The sequence below is a fragment of the Bubalus bubalis genome, chromosome 3 (genome assembly GCF_019923935.1).
Source record: "Bubalus bubalis isolate 160015118507 breed Murrah chromosome 3, NDDB_SH_1, whole genome shotgun sequence".
NCBI classification, from domain to species: Eukaryota; Metazoa; Chordata; class Mammalia; order Artiodactyla; family Bovidae; genus Bubalus; species Bubalus bubalis.
In genome coordinates, this window is record NC_059159.1 from 91,849,845 (window position 1) to 91,873,321 (window position 23,477).

The window sequence follows — 23,477 nt, forward strand, 5'->3', positions numbered from 1 at the left end:
GTGCCCGGGCTCGGTTGCTCCATGGCTTGTGGGATCTTCCCAGATCAGGGATCAAACCCACGTCTCCTGCACTGGCGGGAGGATTCTTTACCACGGAGCCACCAGGGAAGCCTGGGTTCCTCAGTTTGGGGTCGTCTTTTGGTTCACTCCTTATGGAAAAGGGGGAAAAAGAGCTTTGTCGTAAGTTATTCTCCTGGTTCGCCTCTCTCCCTTTCTTTCTCTCCTGCCCTCCTCCTGCTCATTCTAAAACAACAAATTCCTTTTTGAGTTTCCCCAGAGCAGTTTCATGATCTTCTGTGACAGCCTGCTCCTTAGTGTCTCAACATGGCAAGTGCTCATCCAAGTTTCTCAAGAGACTATTAATTCCTACAATGGAGAAAGAAATGGCAGCCCACTCCAGTGTTCTTGCCTGGAGAATTCTTTGGACGGAAGGGCCTGGTAGGCTGCAGTCCATGAGGTCTCAGAGAGTTGGACAAGACTGAGCCACTGACACACACTGATTCCTACAAAGGTATGTTAAAATCGGTAAAATGATACATTTTTTTCCCCTATGTATTACCTTTTCATACTAGTGATAAATTTTAAAATGCTCTTCTCTCTCTGTTTTTTTTTGGAGTACATTGAATTGAATGCTGGGAGTTTATTCGTCAATATTGACACGGAGAACAAAAAGGAAAACAAGGTTTGCTCATTGGAAAACGCAAAGATGTGCTTGTATATGAGCCCACACATTGGTATAGTTCTCTGTGGTTCCAAGAAATGAATTAGTCAAAATGGCAATGGTAGTTATTTTAAAGCAAATGTGGCAAATTGACCCTGATGAAAAGATGCCACTATACTGCTCTGTCACAACCTCACCCGCCTAAATCTCTCCATATGAAGTTACGAAATTCCATTTGGTGAGCATATAAAGAGCCAAGATGACATTTCCCACGTTAGACCTAACGTTTCAAAGCAAATTAAGATAACAGGCACTGAATGTTTACTAAGTGCTAGAGAGAAACATTGCGTGAGTCACAAGCCTGTCCTTCAGGGAAGCTGGGGATTTTATTAGTGAAATGCCACATAAATAGAAATAATTTTTAGATAATAAGACAAAGCATAAATTTATGCAGGGATGAACTTGTAGGGTAAAGCTCTGTTATGGAATTTTGGAGAAGGGAAGGTTGTTAGCGTTTTTAGTGAGACTGAAGGCCTGTGTGAGCAGGCTCGCCCTTCACCTGTGCTCCTGCAGGAGTGTGAGGCTTAGCAGGTGAGAAGGGAGTCGGGGATGGGTTGAGTGAAGGCGAAGAAAACAAGGAGATGAGACCACGATAGAGGAGAATTTCTTGGGGAAGACTCGCAGTGAGGTCAGATAGAAAGGAGGCATTGATGAGTTCTAGGTAGAAGAGGCTGGATTTTGGCTCTCTGAGAAGTAGCTGCTCAGGTATGACTGTACATGAAGAACAAAGGATGAAATTGTTTAACTCTGAATCCATTTCCCTGGTTACACAGTGTTCTTCATTTGCTTCTACATGCTTACAGTTCTTTCTCAGCAGAAAGAGGGAGAAAAAAAAAATTTTTTTTCACTTTTTCAGTGATGTGAAGGGGAAAAAAATTTAAGAACTTTAATTTGTTTCATATACATGGATTAAAATAAAAATGCTGCTCACTATGTAGGATTTTAGCCTGGCTGTGTCTGCTAAATTGCCAGCCCACCTGGAAAGGAAACCACTGTAAAATCTTATTTTTTTTCTTCAGGAGGAGCAGGCTTGTGAAGCTGATTCCCTGTGGTTGATGAAGTCTCAGTAAAGCTGCTGGTGCCATCAAAGATCATCTTCGGTTACTTATCCAAGTGAGGAAGCCTCTTCTGCTAGCTGCATTCTTTTGTATATATCCAGGTATTTCTGTAACAGATTTTTTTTCCCCAGTGGAAAAGGATTGAAGTATACCTACAATTGAGTTTCAGTTATTTTAGACAAGCCTGGCTGACTGAGGAGGAAGGAGATGGTCAGAGGAACCAGATGGTAGGAAAGGATGCCCATTTTGACCTTCAGATAGATAGATTTGACCTTCAGAGGCTCTTGGAGCTCTTACTTTAAAAAAAAAAGATTGGAGTATGGTTGACTGACAGTGCTGTGTTAGTTTCAGCTGTGTAGCAAAGTGACTCAGTTATACATATACACGCACCCACTCTTTTTAAAGATTCTTTTCCCGTATAGGTCATTACTGAGTACTAAGTACAGTTCCCTCTACTATGGGTGTGTGTGTGCATACTTAGTTGCTCATTTTTTTCGGATTCTTTTGTAACCCCATGAACTGTAGCCTGCCAGGCTCCTGTGTCCACGGGCTTCTCCAGGCAAGAATACTGGAGTGGGTTGCCATTTCCTTCTCCAGGGATCTTCCTGACCCAGGGATCAAACTCTGGTTTCCCGCATTGCAGGTGGATTCTTTACCATCTAAGCCACCAGGGAAGCCCCCTGTATTGTACAGTAGTTCTTATTAGTTATCTATGTTATATAGAGTGTGTCAGAGCTCTTATTTTTGGAGAACCCACCACATATCATTTTAATAAGTGAAAACTCACCTATATTCTACGATAAATGTCTTTATATGGAAATAGTATTTGAATTGGTGTAATGTTATATGTAGTAAACATTTTAGTGGAATAGTCATTTTAATTTTTGCAGGGTTGAAAAAGTATCTGGGGATAAATAAAGACTTTTTTGATCCGTGTTAGGTCTCAACATTTTCACAGGCTAGTCGTTGGACAGCTGGTATGCTGTGGGCACTATGTCTCCAGGGCACTGTGACCCTGGAGGGAAGGTCACTCAGAGAGGACCAAGAGGACTGGCGTCCCAATTTAGACTGGGCAAGCAGCTTAGGGATTCAGGGCTGCTTGTTGTTGAGACAAAAACTATGCTCCTGCGTTCTTGTTCCAACCACGAACCTACCGAACTCCTATCCTTCCTTTAATACCCACCCCAGCTCTACTACTCTGACTTCCCATTAGCACCCCAGGAGAAAGCGAAGAAATGGCTGCTGTGTGGTGATCTAAGAGGCCCCGTTCACGTGATCTGAGAAGCCCTGTTCACGTGGCCCTTTAGCCTGTGCCCTCCTCAGCCCCAATCCTTGACCATGTGGTGGAAAGGGAGCCTGCCTTGCCTTCTCAGGGCTCCAGAGATCCTCTGTTTCCATGCAGACAGATTGAGAGCTGGAGCAGCCCCGCGGGGACAGGCGCGGAGCCGGAGGGGCTGTTTGCAGCCCCTCAAAATAACTACGCTGTCACGCAGGGAGGCGTGGGCTCCGAATGACCTAAGTGGAAGAGAAGTGCTAGCGGGAGCTGACTCGCGAGTACACGGGAGATGCTGTCTGGAGAACAGCAGAAAGAATTGCAAGGAACTTTGCAAAGGACTAGATTCTGTTTGAGCGATGTGGCTAGGCATTTTGCCCTCCACACTGCGGTACCGCAGGCCCTCTTGCCCTCCTTATATGCAGGTCCAGCGTTCTGGAATTCAGGCAACTGGGGATGGAAAATATTAAGGGGGAAAAAAAAAAGCTCTAGAAAGGTTAAAAAAGCAAAACTTGAGCTTAGCAGATGCCAGCAACTATTTATTCCCCCTGTAGGAGATATTCTAAGTAATCTAGAGATGATTTTGGGTATGCGGAGGAGGTGTATAGTTTATATGCAAAGAGTATGCCATTTTATATAAAGGACTTGAGCACCCTGCAGAGTTTGGTATGTGAGGGGGTCCTGGATCCGTTTCCCCCATTGATACCAAAGGATGACTATGTTGGTGCTGATGAGACCTTGGGTGTGTCCACAGGCTGATGAGGTTGGGGCTCATTCAGGTGCTTCCATGAGACTTCTTTCCTCCTAGCACTTTCAGCTCACTCATTCACCAGGCAAGCTTCACATTAGATGTTAGATGTGCAGTTGAAGATTCCAAGCGCCTTACCTTTAAATTACTCCTGAATCCATGGGAGGAGCTGTGTGTGTGTAAGACTGTGCAGTGGGGTCACCAGCAGGGTGGCTGATGTGGGGTGGGGGGGTAATGGTGGTCAAAGAAGGCTTCCAAGAGGAGTTTTGAGTTGGGTTTTAAAGGAAGGACAGGAGTTCAGTAGGTTCGTGGTTGGAACAAGTGCACAGGAGCACAGTTTCCTCTGAACAACAAATACATTAACCATCTGAAACTAGTACAATGTTATAAATCAATTATTTGTTGTTATTGAGTTCCTAAGTTGTTCTGACTCTTTTGCCCCATGTCCCTGCCAGGCTCCTCCGTTCGTGGGATTTCCCAGGTAAGAATACTGCAGTGAATTGCTATTTCCTTCTCCAAGGGATCTTCTTTTAAATTTATTTATTTTTTAATTGAAGAATAATTGCTTTACAGAATTTTGTTGTTTTCTGTCAAACCTCAACATGAATCAGCCATAGGTATACATATATCCCCTCCCTCTTAAACCTCCCTCCCATCTCCCTCTCCATCTCACCCCTCTAGGTTGATACAGAGCCCCTGTTTGATTTTCCTGAGCCATACAGCAAATTCCAGTTGGCCATCTATTTTACATATGGTAATGTAAGTTTCCAGAGAAGGCAATGGCACCCCACTCCAGTACTCTTGCCTGGAAAATCCCATGGACGGGGAGCCTGGTGGGCTGCCGTCTATGGGGTCGCATGGAGTCGGACACGACTGAGCGCCTTCACTTTCACTTTTCACTTTCATACTTTGGAGAAGGAAATGGCAACCCACTCCAGTGTTCTTGCCTGGAGAATCCCAGACACGGGGCAGCCTGCTAGGCCGCCGTCTATGGGGTTACACAGAGTTGGACACGACTGAGGCGACTTAGCAGCAGCAGCAATGTAAGTTTCCATGTTACTCTCTCTAAACATCTCACCCTCTCCTCCCCTCTCCCCATGTCCATAAGTCTGTTCTCTATGTCTGTTTCTCCATTGCTGCCCTGCAAATAAATCTTCTTGATCCAGGGATAGAACTGGTGGTCTCCCACGTAGGCAGGCAGATCCTTTACCTCTGAGTCACCTTAGAAGCCCCAGCTATATATCAGTTTAAAACAAGTGTGTTGAAAGTTTCAGCAGGTGCCTGGCATTTTTCTAAACACTTTACAGACATTATCTCACTTTATCAGAACCCATAGACCAGAAGCTGCTTGGAAGTAAATGTTGAGTGGAACTGTATTTTGGTGTTTACCCTAGCTTTTTTCTTGGACCCTTTTATTTTTTATTTATTATGTTTGTTTTTAAAATTGAAGTATAGCTGATTTACAATGTTGTGTTCATTTCTGGTGTATAACCAAGTGATTCAGTTAAACACACGCATACACACCTATATATATATTCTTTTCCATTAGAGTTTATTATAAGATATTGAATACAGTTCTCTGTGCTACACAGTAGGGCCTTATTGTTTATTTTATATATATGTGTGTGTGTGTGTGTGTGTGTGTATCTGTTAATCCTAAACTACTAATTTCTCCTCCCCTACTGCCCCTCTTTCCCTTTGAAAGTGAAAGTTGCTCAGTCATGTCCAACTCTTTGTGACCCCATGTACTATACAGTCAATGGAATTCTCCAGGCCAGAACACTAGACTGGGTAGCCTTTCCCTTCTCCAAGGGATCTTCCCAACTCAGGAGTCAAACCGGGGTCTCCTGCATTGCAGGCGGATTCTCTACCAACTGAGCTATGAGGGAAGCCATAAGTTTGTTTTTTATGTAGATGAGTCTGCTTCTATTTTTAAATAAGTTCATTTGTATCATATTTTGGATTCCACATGTAAGTGACATATATGATATTTGCTTTCTCTGTCTGATTTATAGTATTATAATCTCTAGGTCCATCCATGTTGCTGCAAATGGCATTATTTCATTCTTTTTTTCTGGCTGAGTAATATTTCATTGTACACATGTACCACGTGCTTTTTTATTCATTCATCTGTTTGGGACACTTAGGTTGCTACCATGTCTTGGCTTTTGTAACTAGTGTTGCTATGAACATTGGGGGGGCATGTATCTTTTCAAATTAGAGTTTTTCCTGATATTCCCATGAGTAAGATTGTTGGACCATATGGTAATTCTATTTTAAGTTTAAGAGACTTCCATACTGCTCTTCATAGTAGCTGTACCAATTAACATTCCCACCAACAGTATAGGAGGATTCCCTTTTCTTCCATACCCTCTCTGGCTTTTATTATTTATAGACTTTTTGGTGGAAGCCATTCACTGTACTTTTGATTTGTATCTTCCTGATAATTAGTGATGTGGAACATCTTCTCATGTGCCTATTGGCCATCTGTATCTCTTCTTCGGATAGATTCTATTTAGGTCTTCTGCCCATTTTTTTGATAAGGTTGTTTGATTTTTTGTTATTGAGTTGTATGAACTGTTTGCACATTTTGGAAATTAAACCCTTATTGGTTGCAAATGTATTCTCCCAGTTGGACACTTATATTAATGGTTTAATGAAGGCATTACTTTTCCTATTAATTGCCCACTGTGTGACATTTTATACCTCTTGGCACTTACATACACATCTGTTTTATCAGTTACCATCTAGCCCACGCTTTGGACAATTAACCACACTCCCAGCACATCTCTTGAATGATGGAATTTTTCAAGTTTGTATCTTTTCCCTCCAGTAAGAATATAGCCCTGCCTTTTTTCCCCTGTGATCCCAACTCAGGGTCGCACCCAGGGTACGTTGCTTTCTTAGTACTTCTTAGCATTTTGTCAAATGTCTAAAAACTGTGGAGCAAAGGAGTGTGATTTTTTTCGAGGCTCAGAACAAAAACTTCACGTGTCTTACACAGCAGCCATGTGGTGTACGTCAAGTGCCCAGTTTACAAACTCTAATATAGAACATATTTGAAAAGACTCCCAGCTAATGCACACTGAGAATATCTATGCACTTTTGGGGGGATTTTGGCATGAGTGTTTCTTTTCCGGAACAGGTGGTGAAGCTAAATTTGTTTGGTGTGCTTGACATACTTGGAGCCTGATATTAAAAGACTTCAGTGGCTGCAATAAACAGTTCTTCCTTTCTTTGTTTACAGGGAATTGGGACTTTCTCTGGAGTGTTGGGTTTCTGCTGCTGCCCGCAGGCAGGCTGGAAAGTGTCCTCAGCATGTTCTTCCGCAGGGACGAGCAGCTGGGCTGACTTTGTTTGGAAGCCTTGTTGCTTGGCTCTGAGACGTGGCCCCAAGTCCTGACATTTGGGGAATAACTAGTTTGAGTGATTCCTTCAGGTTCACAGAAACTAAAGAAATGTATACCATTTCTTCATAACGCCCATATTTGCATATACGTGCTTCCTCACAGAGTTTCTAGGTTACAAAATGGTGGGGAGGAGATGTGGGTGCAGGAAGAGACATTGGTATAAAAACATGGGAAGATTTGATAGTTGCTGGATTTGAGAGTCTTTCAAGTCTAAAAGCAGATGATTCAGTTTTTGTTTGTTTTGGCTAAATCAGATGACTGTCCCCGAATCAGCTATGTGATGAAAAGCAAGGCTTCCTGCTGAGGAGGAAGGTGGCTTGCTCAGTTATGTCCTTGAGGCAGGGAAGCCCTGATTCTTTCAAAGCATATGGTTTGGATGGACAGCTCTTCAGTTTAAAGTTCCAGGCTGCTACTGGGATTGGCTGTTAGAAACACTTTTGTTGAGTGGGGTAAGCAGAGGCCACAACCAAAGTACCTTTGCTCTACCACATGCGACTTCAGCTGGGAAGTGTCACTGACACTGTGTTATCTCTATGGATTGTTTATGATGATTGCTTTCTATAGCAAACCTCAGTCCAACTGTCAAAACTATCTTATCTTCAGTGGTCAAAACTAGTGCTTGCATAGTCAAGGTTGGTGGAAAGCCTTCCCCCCTCCCAGCTGTTTATTGGGGTTTTCTTTCAAGATCCAGAAGCCTGACCTTTCAGTGTGTGGTCGTTCAGGCTTGTTGCAGGCATCAAAGAGCTAAACTGAGTTTGCATTTAGAACCTTCTCCAGGTGCAAGTTTGAACTCCTTCTGGTACACTTTCCCCTTTTGTTTTTTGCAGGCGCTACCATATGGTCTGTAAGAAAATGAGCTTTAAATTCTCAGGTTTGGGTTCAGATAACAAACTGTTATTTACTGAGACTGTGACCTGGATAATGAATTACTTATGACATAGGTACTGCTGTGGAAGTGGAGGACAAAGTACAGTGGCTTCACTCGGAGAGAAGCTTCTAGCTCTCTCACGTAACAGAGTCCATGCTTTAGAGTTGATGTGACAACTTCATAGCATCTGGTTTCTTGTCCTACCATGGTCAGCACACAGCTTCTGTTTTGTGGTGAAAGATGATTGCTTCAGCTCCCAAGGTCAAATCTGTATCCCAGCCAGTGGGAAGAAAAGAAGAGAAGTGTGTGTGGGAGGTGTCCCTTTTAAGGGAACGACCTAGAAATTACACATGTCACTTTCACTCAGAGCCTGTTGTCCAAGATTGAATGGTATGGCTGTTGTGCTATGTTTATATCCATCCAAAATTCGTTTGTTAAGCCATAACTCCCAATGGCAGTTAGTGAGGTTAATTCTCATTAATTAGTTAATCAGGTTAATTTCTTTGGGAATTAATTAGGTTTGATGAGGTCATGAAGATGGGATTCTCATGATGGAATTAGCACTCTTAAAAAAGAAGAGACCAGAGAGCTTGTTTTTTCTCTTTTTCTGTGAGGATACAATTCAGCAGTCTGCAAGCCAGGAAGAGGGCTCTCGGCAGCCACAGAGTCAGTGAGCACCTTGATCTTGGACTTCTTAGTTTCCAGAACCATGAGAAAGAAATGTCTGTGGTTTAAACCAATCAGTCCGTGGTATTTTGCTAAAGCAATCCGAGTGAAGACAGTAGCCGTGCAAAGGAGTTGGGAGTGTTGGCTTTAGTCAGGTGACTATGTGCCCAGCTATATTTGGATGTTTATTTCTAAAACAAGAAGAGGATAATGGGTGTTTGGGACAAATCACCTATTCCAAGGACAAACTATTTACATTTGCTGTATCTAATCTTCTTCATCTGGAAAGTGAGATCAACCTTATAGAATTAGGAGACGTAAATGAGATGATGCTTAAAAAGCTTTTAATATGGTATCTGGGACAGAATAACTGTTTAGCTGCTGCTGCTGCTGCATCATTTCAGTCGTGTCTGACTCTGCGACCCCATAGACGTCAGCCCACCAGGCTATGAGTAAAAGAAAACATGTGGGTTTAGTTGGATTCTTGCCTTTTGTTAGGGTAGCTTTTATTAAACATTTTTTTTGGCTTTTATATTTATCTTAAAGCTTTATCCCCAGAAGAAGATTCACTGTATCACAATGGCAAAGTGATGACTTCTTCTTTTGCATCACTTTAGAGCTTTATCTGGACTTCTCTTGTGGCTCAGTCAGTAAAGAATCTTCCTGCTTTAGGAGACCAGGGTTCAACCCCTGGGTTGGGAAGATCCCCTGGAGAAGAAAATGGCAGCCCATTCCAGTATTTTTGCCTGGAGAATTGCATGGACAGAGGAGCCTTGTGGGCTATAGTCCATGGGGTTGCACAGAGTCAGACACAACTTGGTGACTGAATCACCACCACAGAGCTCTATCTAGTGGCAAAAGAGCAAGGTTTGAGGTGTTTGTGAAGGAGACCTTGTATCATTATGAGTGTTTACCACTTCCCCTTCTATTTCATCAAGAATTGCCTCATTTGCAGCCTTCATCAGAAATGCCATAATTTGGAGCTCTAGTTTCTGAAAATGAGAAGAGAGGTTGATTGCTTATGAATCTCAGAGAATAGTTGCTAGAGCTTCTAAGAGAGAGGCAATTCCCGGAACCCAGTGAAGGGTACCAAGGCCTTTGTCCACTTGTGATGGACACTGACACTTGGTATCTAATAAAGCTTGGATCTCATATTTCTGAGTTGCTCTGATCTCTAGAGTGAACTAATTAGCTGAATTTGAGGTTTTGATGTAAAATTTATACCTCTTCCCTAAGGTTTTCATCATTTCAGCTGATTTTAAGTTGTCATCCATGCTTATTACACAAATTTTGCATTTAACAATTAAAGACTTTCATTGGACTGCTTTGAGGCACAAACCAGATTACAACGTTAGTACAGATTACCAACTGGTTTCTGAGTCTGTGGTCTGAGGAAACAAGGGCACAGCATTGGGACCACACAGGGTGGAGGCAACCTCCACAGACTTGCTCATGTGGGAAGGAGCAGTGGAAGGTCAAGGAAGTTCTCCCTAGTCCCTGAGAGGTACGGAAGCTGAGAGCCTCCAAGACTGCAATGCAACTGGTAGCCACTTTTAAAAAATATATATAAATATCTTATTTATTTATTACTGTGCTGGGTCTTTGTTGCTGCTCAGGCTTTTCTCTAGTTGGGGTGAGCAGGGGCTTCTGTCTAGTTATGATTGCAGGCTTCTCTTTCTGGTGGCTTCTCGTGCTGCAGATCACAGGTTCTAGGTCACATGGGCTTCAGCATTTGCAGCAGGTAGGCTCAGCCTGGGCTCTAGAGCAAGGCTCAATAGTTATGGCGCTGGGCTCAGTTGCTCCATGGCATGCGGGAGCTTCCCAGAACAGGGATTGAACCTGTGTCTCCTGCATTGGCAGGTGGATTCTTTACCACTGAGCCAACAGGGAAGTCCTGGTAGACACTTCTGATCTTCCTCTACTGAATTGTGTTACAAACTGCAATTGTGAAATAATTTGGTAAGCTATGATAATTATTCTTTAAAAATTGAAATAGAATAGAAAGTACCAGAGTGTATCACAGGTTAACAAAAGAAGTATGAATATTTATTTTAATTATCTGTATCTACATATGCATGTTTTTGTTATTGTTAGCTGTGGGCAAAGACGTTTGAAAGCTATTGTTCTAGCGTAAAATGCACCAGTACTATCTCTGTACAGCTGATTTTCTGTGGTTGTTTTTATTCCTCTGATAGAATCAGACTATGGTGATGGGGAGATAGGCTTTTCTAGGTTTTGTGAGCTATAGCTCCCCCTTTCACAAGATGGGCTGAAATCATCATAAGGGCTAGATAGCTCAATCAGTTCCATTCCACAAATCATTGTTGATCATAAACTGTGTACAGACACTGTGCTAGGTGGTGTGAGAGCTACATAAAACCCTTTATTGCCCTCCAGGGGCTCATAAACTAGGAATGGTGGCAAAAGATAAAGGAATATATAGATAATCCAACCACAAGACTGATTGTAATAGCAAATATAATTAACTTTGATCCAAACATTATGAATTAACTCTCACAATTTAATTTAGATGATTAAAATAGTCTTATTACCCAAGAATCAATTATTTTGTATTAATACTCTTTCCGTTTTAGAAGTTTTGAAATTCAGTATACGCAAGGGTTTGGTAAGGTGGATACTCATGCATTGCCAGCCAGAATGGAAGTTGATATTTTTGTGGAAAGCAATTGATGAACAATAATTGGCTTAAAAATACAGTATTTTTAGTAATTCCACTTCTGCTGCTGCTAAGTCACTTCAGTTGTGTCCAACTCTGTGTGACCCCATAGACGGCAGCCCACCAGGCTCCCCCGTCCCTGGGATTCTCCAGGCAAGAACACTGGAGTGGGTTGCCATATCCTTCTCCACTGCGTGAAAGTGAAAAGTGAAAGTGAAGTCGCTCAGTCTTCTGACCCTCAGAGACTTCTAGGTATACTTTAAAAAATCAGAGACTTGGACAGAGATTTTGTCCAAAGATGTTTATTGTAACTTCATTTTTTTTAAAGTAAAAATTAAGAACTTAAAATTTATAGGAGGAATCTATACAACCTGGGTCTCCTGCATTGCAGGTAGATTCTTTACTGTCTGAGCCAATAGGGAAGCCCAAGGAAGTGTTTGTCATGTTTGACTCCTTGAGATTTCATGGACTGTGGCCTGCCAGGCTCCTCTGCTCATGGAATTCTCCAGGCAAAAATACTAGAGTGCGTAGCCATTCCCTTCTTCAGGGGATCTTCCCAATACAGGGATTGAACCCAGGTCTCCTGCATTGCGGACAGGTTATTTACCATCTGAGCCATGAGGGAAGTCCAAGAATATATTACATATTGTTAAAAGTCACACTTTCAAGAAATAGATAAAAATACTGGAAAGTGTTTACATGAATTAGTAAATGAAAAAAGCAAGAGTCAAATATTGAAAAGACAGTATGACCATAATTCTAAAAAACTGTGCATTGGTGGAAAAAAAAAACAACCAAAAGGAAACCCATCAATATGTTAAGTATTTAGTCTCTAAATTGTAGAATTTGGGTGACTTTTATTATCTTCCTCAAAAGTTTAATGTCTTTTCTACAGTATGTAATTTTCTGTTTTATAATCATAAATAAAAATACCATTTCATAAAAATGTAAAAATTACATCAATTCTAACATGCTAAATTGAATATATTATTTTTAGAAGAGCCTTTCTTGGACTATAATGACATCTTTTTGAATTTAGTGTGTAGTCCTAATCTTTGCCTCCTTCCCTCACTTTGCCGGTTGGGGAGATGTTTGCTATGGCAACAGAAATGATTAAACAGTCTTAACTTTTAAGAAGATTAGAATGTAAAATGTATTCTAAGCAGTTGGCCCCATCTATATACCCATTTCTATTTCCTGGGGTCCCTTTAAATTTAGCCTCCTGCTGCTACTGCTGTTAAGTCACTAGCTTAGGGCTAACCCTGAAGACCTTTACACTCAGTCATGGGACAAAAATGAGTGGCTGGACATATCTATGCTGCTGCTAAGTCGCTTCAGTCGTGTCCGACTCTGTGCGACCCCATAGATGGCAGCCCACCAGGCTCCCCTGTCCCTGGAATTCTCCAGGCAAGAACACTGGATTGGGTTGCCATTTCCTTCTCCAATGCAGGAAAGTGAAAAGTGAAAGTGAAGTCGCTCAGTTGTGTCTGACTCCTAGCGACCCCATGGACTGCAGCCTACCAGGCTCCTCCGTCCATGGGATTTTCCAGGCAAGAGTACTGGAGTGGGGTGCCATTGCCTTTTCCGGACATATCTATGGATGTATTTAATTCATCCATGCTATACCTAGTTTTCCTCTACCATGGGCAGTTTTGACCCAAGAGAGATTAAACTGCCTTTGAAAGAATATTTTGTATTAGAATCTTTTGGTAAACTTTATACCTGTGGCGGATTCATTTTGATATTTGGCAAAACTAATACAATTATGTAAAGTTTAAAAATAAAATTAAAAAAAAAAGACAGGAAATAATAACTACTAACAATTACTAAGTGATTCTTTTAAGTGTCATGCCTTAACAGTCCAATGTAACTTGTGTTATCTCATTTAATTTTAACAATAACCCATCATGTAGTTTGTTTTATTATCCCTGTTTTATACATAAGGCATCTGATCTCTAAAAGCATTAAATAACATGTCTAGAGTCATATTAGCACTTGTACAGAGCTGGGTCCAAGCCTATGGGGTGGGGTAGAATCGATGTTCTTAGATTCTATGCCATTCAGTGTTCCATGCATTCCCTTTTCCACCCTCTGAGATCCATATTTCTACATAGGCTAGGTAATTTGAAAGAATCCCAATGTCAGAAGAGACATTCTATCAGGACTATCACTGTAATGGCAAAATTATTCTGAATTGATTTTGTCATGCCAGCTGCCTTTAGGTTCATTCTATTAAAATTAGCTTTGCATATTTCTGCCCTACACTCGGTGAGACTCATGTTTTAATCTCCTTGCAAATCCAGAAAGAAAAAAAAAAAGTAAAGTCATTTTCTTGCCAGTAAAAATCTTCTAGGTTTAGTCAAAGCAAGTTATAATTTCTGGCACTCCTTGGCTCATTAGCTCTTCCAGATGGTGTGTGTAAACATGGCAGGAGCCGCAAATTGTGTGAAGGCCGAGGCGTAAATCAAGAAATAAGTATTCATTATAATTCGTATGACAAATGGAAAGCCTATAAAGCGAAACAGTGCATTGCTCAATCAATTTCATCCCATTACTTTTGGGATTCCCCAGGGACTATTTTCAGAAAAGGACTTCCCTGATTTTGTCAAGGTCAGTTGTCATTCCAGTGTTTAGAGGAGGAGGCCTTAGCTCGTATATGTTTGGGGGCATCGTAGCTGCATTCTTCTCTTGATGATCTATGGGCTGATTTTAGTTTCTTTAAGAAAAACTAGAGAGAGAGAGAGAGGAAAATGGAACCTTAAAAATTTGAGGGTCATTTGAGAAGGAAAAGGAGGCTGGTTGCAAGTGTTCTCGTGCCCACTGTAGTGGATGTGGTGCTGCCTGGTCCAGGTTCCTCCCCTCTCAAGGACAAAGGTACTCATTCCACTATATCCTGCTGGGAGAGTTTGTGGCAGACGACTCTCAACTGAGATTCTGAAGAGATCTTCCTGGCCCAAGGTCACATGTCTTCTGCGCAGTCCACATCTATGGGCTGGTTAGTGTCGCCATGTAAAGGTTCAGTTTCCCCTCCAGCCCCCCGATTCCACCCTCCATCCCCCTCCTCAACTCAGAACAACTACGAATGGCCCCCCAGTACCCAAGATCCTCATAGGATTGGCTGAGGACTTTCTTGCTACTGAATTGCAATCCCACTTTCTGTGACATTTTAAAATATATTTTTATTTTTAAATTTTTTCAGTGAAAGTTTTAGTAATAGTTTTGCACCCAACATAAGAAGCAACAGCATGAGGTGGTAGAGAGGGCACAAGACTAGGAATCAGGAAACCTGGGGTCTAATGAAAGTGGTGCCACTATTAAGCTCTGAGATATCAGACAAGTGATTTATCTTCTATGTTCCTTATTTTTCTTATATTTCCAGTGTAAAGCCTGTCTGGGATTCAGCAATTCTTCCCCAAGACTCTCCCCAAGGGAGTGTCCTTTCACTCCAAAATTCTGAAATTGTGTGTGATGTCTATGCATTTTTTGTAGCAAGAGGGGCCATAACTTTCATCAGGTTCTCAAAGGGTTCCACAGAAGTTCAAAAATCAAAGCACCAGGTGATTAGCAAGTCATCTGCCTAACTCAGGCTAAAAACTGATGCTTCTGTGAATACTGCATGAATTAAGATGAAAACAATAGAATCTATAGTGAAGAGGCATCTTTACTGACTCTAGCTCCTAGAATTTGGGACTAAATAGGGAGATAAGAAACTTCAATCTAGAGAGAGAAGTTACAAAAATAGGCAAACTTTGCAGCAGTTCACAGTGGGAATTTCTTGAGAAAGCCACAAAGAACCCTGGTTCATGTGATCCTTGGGAAATGGAGACTCGGCCTGCTATCCAGGAAACCCAGGTTCGATCCCTGGGTCAGAAAGATTCCCTGGAGAAGGAAATGGCTACCCACTTCAGTGTTCTTACCTGGAGAATCTGCTGGACAGAGGAGCTTGATGGGCTATACATTCCCTGGGGTATCCGGCTGCATATTGAAAGTTATACCTGTGACAAAGGCAAGCTGACCTCTGTGCTGGGGGAGATTTGAAGAGCACCTCTCTATGCAGCAGCTTATGGGAAAGGATGGCAGAAGTACCCAAGATACTTGCTTCCTAGGAAGAAGAGATGAAGCTTATTCTACCGAAGGGAAAATGTAAAGTGAGCATCAGAATATAGCACAGCTGGGAGGGTTTCCTTCCTTTGCCAGTGTTTAAACAAGGCAGAGAAATCTCTCTTGACATCAATGGGAAAGGATTCCTATCCTAGAAGAAAGACTGGACTAAGCTGTCTTACAGTTGTCTGGGTCAGGGTTTTTATGAACTTGGTGAAGGATTCTGATTCATGATTGCTGCATGTGGAAGACACAGTTAGTAGAAGTGCTATGACAATTAGAATATCATGTAATGATGAAAAAGAAATAATGAAACCAATCAAGAGATAATCCAAAATTTCTCCAAGTGGAAATATTGTCTGTATAATTCAAACCTGATGGATCCAGCTAAGGCTCAGAGTTGTTTTTGTTTGTTTGTAAAACATTTGTAGAATTTTAAACACACTTTCAGTTTATGAGAGATTACTATGCATATCTAGAAGGTGGCTGACAGTATCTTAACAGAGGATGGATCAGACAAATTAGATGAGAAGAATAGCTGCTTCTGGGTTTTCCTGCATACGTCACATCAAACGCTCCATGTTGTTGATCATGGACCATCATGGAGGTGTCTTGGCTGATGCTAAGAAAACATTTGCTCTACCATGCTGCAGTGCTTCACCGTTTCTGTTGGACTCAGTGTGTCTTAACTTTTCTTGAACAACAGTTCAAGAGAGTTGAGCTTGTGGAAACTTTTTATTTTAAACTGAAGGTGTGGTTTTCCAGGCTCCAATTCAGTGCCTTGGTGAACCATCTTAAATCTCTTGGGGGCACTCTGAGTTGTCTTTTTTTCTAATTTTAAATAGTTTGCATTTGTATTGAAATTGGCATAAATGAAAATTATTGGAGGTACAGAGATAATGCCTTTCCATGCACTTGGGTCCACAATAGTTAGCAGTTTAAACGATGCAGTATGTTTGTGTATATTATGTGTTTTGGAAAAAAAGAAAATTCCTTATACAGGATTCCTCTAACAGTGGAAATTTGATTCTCACACTACCCATTATTATTGCCAAGAACTGACATGCCTCTGAACACAACCCTGGAAGTGGTGGTTTTATCTCACTGCTGTATTTATGTAACTGGTAAAAAAAAAGTAACAAAATATGCTATTAGCACATTTTCCACCGCCCATGGATAGAGCTAAGGGCCCTTCACTATCGTCTTTGTCATTAATTGCACATGTTTCTGGATCACCAAATTTACTCAAATGTTTTTGTCTTTCTAGCTGTGTCTGTCATTGCTTGTGTTTCACTGAAATAGACTTTTTTGAACACCTCAAAAATTTAAATTGCCTATTCCCACAGCAGGCTGGTCTTTTTTCTTTATAATTTTCAATATTGCTTAATTTTCTCTTTGTAAGTTCATCTTAAGACAGACAGGAATGGTCTTTTTCTTTTTAAAATTAAATCTACAAGAATTCCTAGAAATACATCATTTATTTTTATCAAACTTGATTCTTTTATCCTTGGATATTACTTTACAAGTTAAGTTTAAATTATTAAAAAATTGTTCATCAATATAAAATTTTTGCTTTAAGCTATGAAATAATTTTTAATATTTTTTCACAATCTGTAATGACATGATCTTATAGGTAGATATGAAAAAAAAAAGTGTTTCTCCCTGAAAAGTTCATTAGCTGAATTCCTATTTCACTAGCTTTTTTTTTTTTTTTTTTGCCGATCATGTGATACTTGAATAAAAAATGACTGGAAAACTGCCTGCAGAACCAAAGACACCAACAATATATCTATCATAACTCAAGTTATCATTTACATTTATCATGATTACTAGTGACTGTGGAAGCATATTCTTTATATATGGGCTTGTTAAGTCCTTCCTCATGAGGTATTATCCCATTTTATATACAGTAAGCATGAAAGGAACATTTGCATAAATCCATCACATCTTGTTTCCTTTACCATTAATCAACCCCTAGACATCATGGTGAGGCAGTTCTCTTCCTGCTACCCCTTCTCTCTCTCATCACATCCTCACCATTCCCACACCTAGCTGAGCTCTTGGTTATTTCTCACCCCTAGATTACTCTAGTATCCTCTGAGCTGGTATGTCATTCACTGTGTAGCTGTCTTCTTTTAAAATACAAGAGTGCTCTTGTATTAGGTTTTTTGCTTGCAAGTGAGTGAAACTCAATTCAAACTGTATTAAGCAGGGCTTCGCTGGTGGTCAAGTGGTTAAGAATCTGCCTTGCAATTAAGAAGATACCGATTTGATCCCTGATCTGGGAAGATCCCACATGTGGAGGGGCAACTAAGCCTGTGTATCACAACTCCTGAACCCATGTGCCACAACTCCTGATGTGAACTCTAGAGCCTGTGCTCTGCAACAGGAGAAGCCACTGCGATGAGAAGCCCATACACTGCAACTAGCAGCCTTCCGCTCTCTGTAACTAAAGAAAGTCTCCATGCGGCAAGAAAGACCCAGCACAGCCAAAAATAAAAGTAAGCAAATATTCTTTTAAAAAACTATATTAAGCAAAAGATGTGGGATTTATTGGCCTGTATCATTGGGAAATCCAGGAGATGGGTCTGATTAAAGGCTCAGCATGATGTAGGGTTTCGAATATACACAATGTGTATGTTGGTCTCTGGCAGCTCAGGACTCAGACTCTACCAGCTGCATAGTCCTGCAAAAGCAGGTCATCTTCCCACATGGTTTTGGCAGGATGGTCCCAAGGAGGGTCACAGGTCTATGAAGCTCGAGCCATGCACATCTTTCTTTGGGTGGGAGCTGGACTTGGAGGACAGAGTCAGCCCCACCATAAACCCATGAATAGCTTCTATTATTGCTGGAGGGGAGAAGAGAGACTTAGTAGGTGAACACAACAGATGTACAATGACATTCCATGTTGAAAGTCTTGTTACCACTCCCAACTGCCTTTGAGTAATTGGCGGACTCCTTAACATGTTATATATATCTTGTCTACCTGTATGGTTTTATTTCTGCTTCTCTTTATTTTTGACTGACAACTTTTCTAAGGTTCAATTTAGATAGCACATCATAACTTCCTTCTAGCCTGTCAAATTGGGTTGGGGATTCCTTGCCTGATTCCAGAGCACCCTAAACCTCTGCTGTCCTAACCCTGAACACATTTTTTTTTTTTTTTTGGTAATTAGTGCTTATTAACACTGAAATTACTAGAAAAGCCTCTGCTCAGGAGCTTAAAATATACCTATGCCTTACCCCTGTGTGTGTGTGCTCGGTTGCTCAGTTATGTCTGACTCTTTGCAACCCCATGGATTGTAGCCTACCATGCTCCTCTGTCCATGGAATTTTCCTGACAAGAATACTGGAGTGTGTTGCCATTTCCTTCTCCAGGGGATCTTCCCGATCCAGGGATTGAACCTGCATCTCTTGTGCTTCCTGCATTTAGGCATGTTCTTTACCACTGAGCCACCTGGGAAGCCCCATGCCTTAGCCCTTCCCTACCTCAAATCCATCAGAATTTTGTGATGGGAAATGGCGGGGGGTGGGGGGTGGGTAGGTAGCCTGTTTCTCTATCTTCACCATCATCAGCACCATCATTTATCTATCCATCTATCATCAGTCTACTTATATACCTATTACATATCTATCTATCTCATTTTTTCTTAAGCTCTGTAGGTGATTCTGAGGTACAGTAGACTTAAGGACAATAAGGATGACTGGGCTCCATCATTAATGCTCCATCCAGATCTAAAATTCTGTAATTCTAAGTCAGATTTAATATATTCTTTGCAGCCAAAGATGGAGAAGCTCTATGCAGTCAGCGAAAATAAGACGGGGAGTGGACTGTGGCTCAGATCATGAACTCCTTATTGCCAACTTCAGACTTAAATTGAAGAAAGTGGGGAAAACCACTAGACCATTCAGGTATGACCTAAATTAAATCCCTTCTGATTATACAGTGGGAGTGAGAAATAGATTTAAGGGACTAGATCTGATAGACAGAGTGCCTGATGAACTATGAACAGAGGTTTGTGACATTGTACAGGAGACAGGGATCAAGACCATCCCTAAGAAAAAGAAATGCAAAAAGGCAAAATGGCTGTCTGAGGAGGCCTTACAAATCCCTGTGAAAAGAAGAGAAGCAAAAAGCAAAGGAGAAAAGGAAAGATACACCCATTTGAATGCAGAGTTCCAGAGAATAGCAAAGAGAGATAAGAAAGCCTTCCTCAGTGATCAGTGCAAAGAAATAGAGGAAAACAACAGAATGGAAAAGACTAGAGATCTCTTCAAGAAAATGAGAGATACCAAGGGAACGTTTCATGCAAGGATGGGCTCAATGAAGGACAGAAATGGTATGGACCTAACAGAAGCAGAAGATATTAAGAAGAGTGGCAAGAATACACAGAAGAACTGTACAAAAAAGATCTTCATGACCCAGATAACCATGATGGTGTGATCATTCACCTAGAGCCAGACATCCTGGAATGTGAAGTCAAGTGGGCCTTAGGAAGCATCACTATGAACAAAACTAGTGGAGGTGATGGAATTCCAGTTGAGCTATTTCAAATCCTGAAAGCTGATGCTGTGAAAGTGCTGCACTCAATATGCCAGCAAATTTGGAAAGCTCAGCAGTGGCCACAGGACTGGAAAAGGTCAGTTTTCATTCCAATCCCAAAGAAACGCAATGCCAAAGAATGCCAAACTACTACACAATTGCACTCATCTCACACGCTAGTAAAGTAATGCTCAAAATTCTCCAAGCCAGGCTTCAGCAATACGTGACCATGAACTTCCAGATGTTCAAGCTGGTTTTAGGAAAGGCAGAGGAACCAGAGATTAAATTGCTAACATCCGCTGGATCATTGAAAAAGCAAGAGAGTTCTGGAAAAACATCTATTTTTGCTTTATTGACTATGCCAAAGCCTTTGACTGTGTGGATCACAAGAAACTGTGGAAAATTCTGAAAGAGATGGGACTACCAGACCACCTGACCTGCCTCTTGAGAAACCTGTATGCAGGTCAGGAAGCAAGAGTTAGAACTGGACATGGAACAACAGACTGGTTCCAAATAGGAAAAGGAGTATGTCAAGGCTGTGTATTGTCACCCTGCTTATTTAACTTATATGCAGAGTACATCCTGAGAAACGCTGGACTGGAGGAAGCACTAGTTGGAATCAAGATTGCCGGGAGAAATATCAATAACCTCAGATATGCAGATGACACCACCCTTATGGCAGAAAGTGAAGAAGAACTAAAGAGCCTCTTGATGAAAGTGAAAGTGGAGAGTGAAAAAGTTGGCTTAAAGCTCAACATTCAGAAAACGAAGATCATGGCATCCGGTCCCATCACTTCATGGCAAATAAATGGGGAAACAGTGGAAATAGTAGCTGACTTTATTTTTCTGGGCTCCAATATCACTGCAGATGGTTATTGCAGCCATGAAATTAAAAGACAGTTACTCCTTGGAAGGAAAGTTATGACCAACTTAGACAGCATATTAAAAAGCAGAGACATTATTTTGCCAATAAAGGTCCATCTAGTCAAAGGCTATGGTTTTTCCTGTGGTCATGTATGGATGTGAGAGTTGGACTGTGAAGAAATGAGTGCTGAAGAATTGATGCTTTTGAACTGTGGTGTTGGAGAAGACTCTTGAGAGTCCCTTGGACTGCAAGGAGGTCCAACCAGTCCGTCCTAAGGGAAATCAGTCCTGGGTGTTCATTGGAATTACTGATGTTGAAGCTGAAACTCCAGTCCTTTGGCCACCTGATGCAAAGAGCTGACTCATTTGAAAAGACCCTGATGCTGTGAAAGATTGAGGGCAGGAGGAGAAGGGGATGACAGAGGATGATATGGTTGAATGGCATCACCGACTCAATGGACACAAGTTTGGGTAAACTCTGGGAGTTGGTGATGGACAGGGAGGCCTGGCATGCTGCGGTTCAGGGGGTCACAAAGAGTCGGACATGGTTGAGTGACTGAACTGAACTGAACTGATCCCAAGATTTGATAGGATGATGACCTACACTTCTTTACCCCTTCTTTTTCTCTTCCCTCTGTTCCCCTTCTCTCCTTCTATATCTGCCTTTTGCCTAGAAGATATCAAAGCTAGAGTTTTATTTAAAAATAAATACAAAATATTTTGTCTTTATTTTAATTTTAATTGCCCTTAGATGCTTGGAGGCCATCTCAGTGATGCGGAGATTATCTGAATTATTAAAAAATGAGTTACTTTGTCTATTGCCTCTTTATCCTAGCTCAACCCAGGGTCTCCTCCTAATGGGGCCAGCTCTGGAGCTGTGCCTGTGGGTCCCTTATAATTATGTCTCAACAGCATGGCCAGTCAGGCCTACAGTGAACAGAGTCATTTGAGGCTCTTTCTGTAATGTTTCAAACTGTTGTGTTGTTGACATTCAGTGCATGTGTTTGTCATTGACACACAGGCTCCCATTCCAGCTGGAAAGCTTTGCCTTTCATGTTGAAACTCTTAAGGAAATGTCCCTACTTATCTCCAAGCCAGAGAGTGGATGGGAGGGAGGCGTGTGTTTAAACGCCCTGCATTTCGGGGATGCCAACAGGACTGTTTTCATTTGCTCCCCACAATGGGAGATCTCTGCTGCTCTTCTGAGATCCTGACAGAAGCGTGTTTGTCTTTCATGTCGTGAGGTGAGATAGAGCAGCTGTGTTTATGGTGGGAGTTACCTGTAAATTATGTTCTAACTTAAACATCTGGGAAGATTAGCTGTTTCCTTTAATTTAAAGACCTGAATCCTTTCTTTCTTTTTTTTTTTTTTAAAGCTCAACTCCTCAAAAATTTTTTAAGCACCAGCAAGGCAGTTGAAAAATCAGACTTTTGGCGTCTAGTACAGAGTTGGTAGCATTTTAGAATGTGAACATATACTTAATTTCAATCCAGAAAGGCATCTGCAAATGAGGAAAAACTCACTCAACTGGTTGTCTATGTAAGAGCAGGACATTTCTTAGGGGCTTCGTGAGACCCAAGCTGATCATATCGTGTGCTTCCTTTCTCACTAGTCAGCTCCCTTACTTTTTTTATGTCATTCAAATCATGCTAAATTTTATTATCCTGGGAAATTGGCTTCCAGGGACATTGGGGAAAGTGAGGTGGGTCAACACAACTCATGTCTGGGGACTGGGAAGATGAGTGTGGGGGATAGTCACTGCGAACTGATAATCTAATGGAATCCCAAGTGTTTGTTTTATAAACACCAACAGATGGATTCCTCCCCTTGCCTGACCCAATGAAATATGGTTTGCTCTCATCTGGGACCTTGAGAGGAAAAATCTATTTGTTTCTCCTCTGCTAAGGGAAATCAGGTGATTTATTCACTCTTATCTTTAGGACTATTTCTCTAAAAGCTAACCTGAAAAGTTTACCAGAATCTCCAAAGAAAATTAAAATGTAGCATCATTTATTTATCAACTCAGCAAACACCAAGTACCCACTCTATGTAGGCATTATGGAAGAAATAAAAAGACATCCGCATCTATATACATACATCGAATAAGTTACGATAAGTGCTTTAATTATCCCAGGATAATTAAAATGCCTTAATAAGTGCTTTAACAAGTCATTAGACAGAACTGCTACAGGTCACAGACGTTAAAAAAGACATAAAGTACTTGAATGAGATCTAGGCTTAGTCTATGATGTTTTCGTGTTCTGTGAATCTTGGGACCCCTTGACAAGAGTCAAAGGGAGTAATCTGACAGGATTCATTTTTGTGAACCTTCATTGTCTCATGGTATTGCTGATTTCTTTACTAAAATTTTCTAAATTCTGATTAGCAATCAGTTTTGGAATTTTTCTGAGAGTTGACTGTCACTGGTTTGTACTTTAAAAAATTTCTTTCTATCTGAATGTTATTTCAATCTTTTATGTTTCTCTAACTTTCCTCTACAGGTAGTACCATCCACAGGGAATGGAGAATTAGTATTGCAATCTGTAA

The 23,477-nt window shown here is 41.2% G+C and overlaps 1 long non-coding RNA gene across 1 annotated transcript; it reads left to right on the plus strand.

Annotated features, from left to right (window-relative positions):
• The first annotated feature begins 96 nt into the window (after window positions 1-96).
• Window positions 97-4,282, plus strand: LOC123332410. Its single transcript, XR_006549202.1, has 4 exons — window positions 97-511; window positions 617-682; window positions 1,741-1,880; window positions 4,256-4,282. It is a non-coding gene; the product is annotated as an uncharacterized LOC123332410 (long non-coding RNA).
• Window positions 4,283-23,477: the final 19,195 nt, after the last annotated feature.